Raw genomic sequence first — 7,235 nt, 5'->3', positions numbered from 1 at the left:
ACTCGCATGAACTGTAGCACTAATAATTTTACCTTTTGCAGTTCATGAGGAACTCGCATGAACTGTGGCACTATAATTTTATCATTATCATTTGCAGTTTATGAGGAACTCGACTAATATTTACAGGCACGTTTATTTATGTTGATGTGTCAACGTAACCATGTAGTAACGGAACATAGTAACGATGTTTTAAACAACATCGTCGACAATTATGAAGCGCGATTATAAGTGTAATGTTGACACATCACATATTACCAACCTATACAGGTTTTATTTTGGTGAATATTAGCTAACACTTATTTTCTCAACTATTTCCACCGACAGCTATCAGTTTACATATTTACTTATTTTTCCTTTTTGCTTTATAGAAGCAAAGCACGAATAACATCTATTATGCTGATTTGGTTAATTAACTCGAATACGTACCCAGGTACACGTAAACAGGTGTCATAGCAGCTTAACAGTTGATTTTTATTTAGCCTGATGCTAAATAAAGCCTTTACATATAAGGCAAGCCTACTAAGTAAAGTGTACACTTGCTATTATCTATTTACATAACGTCCAGTTAACGCTTATGTTATGTTATGTGAACTTTTACTAATTAGTGGCAGTTCATTCGATACACGTGGTAGGTACCCTACTAGATTGCTACCGTAAACCCAGATAATGTTTCAGCAACCGTTATGCAGACAGCATCAGCGATATACCTAGGTACCTATAAATTACTGGTAAACAGACATATTTAGCACTACACAGTAACATGCGCGACGGCTTTATCTATTAGGTACATCTATACTCACTCCATAATCGTTTTACACGCTTCTTTAATTTACCGCAATGCTTATAAAAGTCTACAATAATAACATAATTTACGGTACTTGGCTAAATTGTTATTCACTAATCTGTCCCTGCTAATACAATAACATTAAATAGTGTTTAAACTGAATTGAAACGCTGAAATGCTACTAGAAACTAGTAATCCTGCTAGCGAAAAGAAAATATTATTTTATCGGCCGTAATGTAGGTAGCCTAGATTGATATCTACTGCCAGATACCAGAGGTATACCCGGGTACCTAATATGCTCAAGTTTAAATGATGGGTACCTAATTACCTATTCATACGAATCATGCTGCTATACCTGTGCCACTTGGCCAATTATCTTTCTTCCTTTTATTGAAAAGAAAAAGAATTTAAACTGATAACTTCCGTCGGTAATTTTAGTCATTTATATTTTGTTTTTCTTTCTTACGTTTTTATCCTCGTCGCCAATGTAACGTCCACTGTTACCGAGAGCGGGGCTTGCTTAATAAAACACCAGATTGTTTACGTTCACTCACGGTACGTCCACTCCCGCCGTGGTCTACCCACCGACTGACGAGTGACGGGAAAGAGCGGACGGGGAAGAGGTGCACATTTATTTATGTATACATTACAACTACTGTTCTTTAGCAGCGTCAGCTCTTATTCCAGTGCGCGTGTACCGTGATATGAGCTGACAAGGCAAAACCCGCGCGGTTACGGTACGGGCCCCGCTGAAAGCAGTCCCACTCTAACCTCCGATCGTACATACGACATTAATGATGTGAACTCTTAATTGTATGTGATTATTGTGTAATATATTGGAGTCAGTAATATCAGTGCTTATTATTTACCAACAACCACGCTACCCGCACCAGTGATATATAGGGCACACACATAAACCCTAAACTAATACTTATTCCATTGCATTGCAGATACAACATCGTGGGAGACGGCACGCCCGGGGCCATGTTCCCCATCCTCCTGGGCAAGACGGAGCTGGAGCTGCCCGACGTTAGGATAGGCAAGGGTAACGGCAGCCTGGACTCCTTCCCTTTCATATTCTACAAGCTGAAGCAGGACGGGTGAGTGCATGTCAAACCATAACAAACATAGATTTTCAGCGACAGTAGCAGTACGGATTCAGGTTCGCTCCTGTAACTGTTAGACAAGGACAACATTAGACTACTGGACGATAGATGGCGCTTGATCACAATGTTAGGAGAAAACATAGATGGTAGGATCCTAATAGATACGCGTGCGTCCGTGAGGGACAAAACATACGCAATGCGAGACTATGATTGGTCGAATTTATTTGTTGCCCATCATTATCCATACTAATTTATGGTACTATACAAGTCGACAGAGGAAAGATAATGGCCATTTGTACCGTTTTACAAAAATGTATATTCCGACCCAGTCCGTTCATGCAATACTACCAACATTCCATACTTCTGTCCTGATACCATTCCCCCCATAACGGGCTATGAAGTCCACGTAGCTCTGTCTAAAATGAAATACAGTAAAAGTCCTGGTGAGGATGGTATCACTACAGAGGCACTTAAAATCGGCGAGCCTTTACATTACTAACCTTTTTAACAATATTTTAAAAACAGACATATTTCCGATTTGTTAGACCTGTACCAATGTACCCCAAAAGCATAAAATTGTTGTAGTAATTCACCGAATCGCATTTCATCTCGATCTCATATTTAATTTTCGCATTGTGTCTCAAGTTTTTTTCCTAGTGGCTATAAGTTTTAGTCGCATATCACCTCGATCGTACATTTAAATATCGCGTTGTGACTCAATCGTTTATTATTTTAGTCGTTATTAGTTTTAGTCGCATTTCACCTCGATCGTGCATTTTACTTTCGCGTTATGACTCAATCGTTTATTACTTTAGTCGCATTTCACCTCGATCGTGTATTATATCTTGGATTAAAACTACTTAATTTTGTAGATTTCTTTTATTAGAGCTTAACCACACACAAGGTGACACTGCAGAAGAGAGCGTTTCGTTTATTTATTTTATTTATTTTATTTATTGGTATTCAGGACAACAACAGCCGTAAATATAACTAAGACATATTAATGCTTACATAAAAATAAGGCCAATAACAGTCATCCATTGAATTACATTGTATAACGATTAAAAATAGCAAAGATAAGAAAACAACGAGAATGTACAATACACACAAATGCTCGATACGCTAGAAATACTATAAACCGGTTGTACAAAGTTTAAGTAATGTAGTTAAAAAATGTAGTAAAAATACCTACTTCTGATACAAAACAAAACCATGACATTACATCAGTTGTAAATCAGACACCAGCAGACATTCACAAAGAATATTAAGATAAACACCATAATGTAGTACTCAAACTGAAGTTTTATTGTAAGTTAGAATTATTAGGAGTTAGAATTTAGAAAGGTACCTACCTATAACGTACAACTAATTGCATAACCCTGGCACCCAGGAGCACATAGCTAGAAAAAGTTATGATTTATGATGTAAAGAGATATTGTAATAAGATGTACATATTTACTTTTTTATTTAAGGAGCAATTATTACCAGTACTGAAATTAAATGTAAAATTGTAAAATTACATGTAAAATTACAATAATAATAAAAACAGAAACTGATTTTATATTAATTTTCTTTGAACAAAATGGAATATATTGATTTTTTGAATTTATTTTTTGACCCTACAAAAGGATCAGCAGTGCAGAATTCGGTGTTATACAAGTGAGGGATCCGTGATAACACGGCGTTAGAACCATAGTTAGTGGAGTGGAAGGGTACATGAAACAGAGTTGTGTGCCGAGTTCGACGTCTTGGAACTCGAAACGATAGGCCAGATAATAATTCAGGGCAGTCTAAACGATTTCTAGTTATGTCGAAAAGTAGACTCATATCAGCCAATTTGCGCCTAGCCTCAAGTGAAAGGAGGTTATATTTGCGGCAATTACCTTCGTACCCAACAGATGCTTTCTTAAATTTAAAATCTAAATGAGCTATAAATTTTTTTTGAATTTTTTCGATGCGGTCTTTATGAACAGCGTAACAAACTGACCAGATAGGTGATGCATATTCAAGGATGGATCTCACATATGCGTAATATATTACTTTTAGACATGACAAGCTATGAAAAGGTTTGCAGGTCCTCATGACGAAGCCTAAACTGCGATATGATCTGTTAACAATGGAGTCAACGTGATTTCTCATTGTCATTTTGGAGTCTAGAATTACACCCAGGTCACGCACAACATCGACTCTGTTCACCGCCACGCCATTAAAGTGGTATGACTAATTGAATGGCTTAAGACTTCGAGTAAAACTTATACACTGACACTTATTAACACTTATTGTTATCTTGTTACGGGAGTAATACTCGACTAAGTTATTAAGATCATTTTGCAGGAGTTCGCAGTCTGCTAAAGATTTAACACGCATGAAAACTTTTTTATCATCTGCATATAGTAAATGGCGTGCGGTTACGAAACACGTATTAATATCGTATATATAAGCATTATAAAAGAGAGGACCGAGATGGGAGCCTTGGGGCACGCCAGAGGGAATATTGATGTAATCAGACCTGTAGCCGCCAAGAACTACAGCTTGGGAACGATTAGTGAGGTAAGATTTGACCCATCTGAGCAAGTCGCCATGAATTCCTAGTGCTTCAAGCTTCATGAGAAGTATAGCATGGTTGACACGATCAAACGCTTTTTCAAAGTCTGTGTATATCACGTCAACTTGACCGCCTCCTTCCATTTCTGTTAAAACATGATTCGTGAAGCAAGCTAGGTTCGAAACTGTAGAACGTCCCTTTAAAAAACCGTGCTGTTTATCCGAGATCCCACAATACACAAGGGGGTAAATTTGTTTAAAAATTATGGATTCAAAAAGCTTTCCTATGGTATTGAGGATGGAGATAGGTCGATAATTCTCGATATTGGACTTTGAACCTTTTTTATATATAGGAATAATATGTGCCCTTTTCCAGATGGAGGGGAAAATACAGTCTTTTAAAGATCGTTGAAATAGAATGGATAATGGGCGTGCAAGGCTCTCAGCACAAGAAGATAAAAAGATAGGTGGAACACCGTCACAACCAGGTCCCTTAGTTTTATCTAGGCGCTTTAAAAAACTTAACACGATTTCGCAAGTTACATCGATTCCGGACATTGCATCGCACTGATTGCTGCCTATAGAACTATTGTTAGGATTATAAGAGGAGTTTGTAGTGTCAAATACACTCTCAAAAAATGTATTAAACGCATTACAGATATCCACGCCACTGTTGTAGTGATTACTACCTAAATTGAAACAATTAGGGTAATTAGAGCCTCCCCGTTTAGATTTTACATATTTCCAAAAGAATTTAGGAGAACGCTTGATGTAAGATTCGGTGTTGTTAGTAAAACGCTGAAAGCATTCTCTCTGTACATGTTTTTGCCTAGCTCTAAGCATAGAAAATTCGTCATAATCACGTGGGTTTAAGAACTTTTTCCACCTTAAATTAACTTTGTTTTTTTCTTTTATTATCTTTATGAGCGAGGAGCTGTACCAAATAGGGTAAGAGTCATTTTTTGGATATGATATAGGTACAAATTTAACAAAACAATCATTTAGCGTGTTATAAAAAATGTCAACAGCTTTGTTTACGTCGCTTGTGCTTAAAATTGTATTCCAGTCTATACTACTTAAGTATGCATTTATTTTAACATAATCACATTTGAAAAAGTTAAAGCGAGGTGTCGTATTATGTTTTAAAGGTACTATAAACAGATCTAAGATATCAATTAAGAGTGGCGGGTGATAAACATCTAACTTAGAAATTGGTTGACATTGGGACACGAGCATAGGCAGATTGCTAAAACACAGATCTAAAATATTGCCACATGAGTTTATTATAAAATTGTACTGTGTTAGGCCTAAATATTGCATATCTTCAACGAAAGATAACGCCGCGCTTTGATAATCTAACCTGCCCTGATTTAACAAAGAGAAACCTACATTACTATTCCATGATATACACGGTAAGTTAAAGTCTCCTAATAATAGATAGGTAGATGCATGAACCTATAATATTACGGACAGAGTTTCGCTTACAACACAACTGTGATTCCAACATCCACCAGTTTCATAGTATTTACGCGTGACACACACACATTGACAGCCCACATCCACCAGTTTGCCGTCAGACGAATCGAAACGTCATTGAAGTAAACATGTCGAAGAAAAATATAAAATATGCCGGCATGCGTAGTTAAATCCTGCTAGAATTGTACCGATCGAAAGAAAAAAAGTCACGGAATAACTTGTCATACTGAAGTTTATCAATTAGTACGTAAAACCACGATAATTTGTTGTTTATAAATTATCAAACTGCAAAACAGGAGTGTGACCAGTAACATGAATAGGGTAATTTCCCGAAAGTAGGGTAATTGATACCCTTCTTATTAAATCATTATGTATTAAGAGATCATTTAGGTAAATGGTTAAATTATTGATTGTGCATTTGAAACTAGGTCGGTATGGTAATTTCCCGATATTAAGGAGATTAGACGCTTACATGCATGTTTGATAGTTAACGTTTGTTTGTAATGTATTATAATTTTTTTGTTGAAAACCAGATATGTTTCAAGTTAAATGTATAAATTAAAAAAACATGACGAACTGATTTCATTACGATGCTAAGTATCATTAGGTATTGAAAATAATGTTTGCACAAAGGAATTGTGCAATATTGCGCATTTTCATGACCTATAAAATCAGATACGTACACATTTTTTATTGTCTAACGTAAAACTGTCCTATGTTTTTTATTTGAAAATTAGGACGATATTAAAAATAATTGTTTCACCATTAGGGGAGAATTTGTGTTACATGGTAACACTCGTCTACACGCACACATTTAAACCGTCCGCCATTGCAGTGTCACAGTTTGTCTTAGGTGACAGTCCGTCCGTAATATTCTAGGTCCATGGGTAGATGAGGGAAATGTGTCGATCATACGTGTCATATTATTTTTTATGTCATCTAGGTTTAAAGGCAAATTTTCCTCAACAGGTGGTAAATATGCTAATGCAGCAATTAAATCGGTTGGGGCGCCGAGAGCGCGGCCCGGTATACTTACACACAGTGATTCAATTCCCGCGCATGACCACTCACGGTACAGCGCGGCACAAAGATTGCGACGTGCACACACCATAACCCCGCCGCCCGTACTCTTATTAGTTATGTGGAGATTCCTGTCACACCGAAATACATCGTATCGGAAATCACAAAGTTCTGAGTCCAAAATGTCACTCTGTAACCAAGTTTCGGTTAAAAATATTAAGTCGTAATCATTATGAAGTATGTTATTGTATATATCTAAACACTTGGTTCTTAGACCACGGACATTTTGGTAATATATATTAAGC

The sequence above is a fragment of the Cydia amplana genome, chromosome 3 (genome assembly GCF_948474715.1).
Source record: "Cydia amplana chromosome 3, ilCydAmpl1.1, whole genome shotgun sequence".
Taxonomy (NCBI): domain Eukaryota; kingdom Metazoa; phylum Arthropoda; class Insecta; order Lepidoptera; family Tortricidae; genus Cydia; species Cydia amplana.
This window is presented reverse-complemented; position numbering follows the sequence as displayed.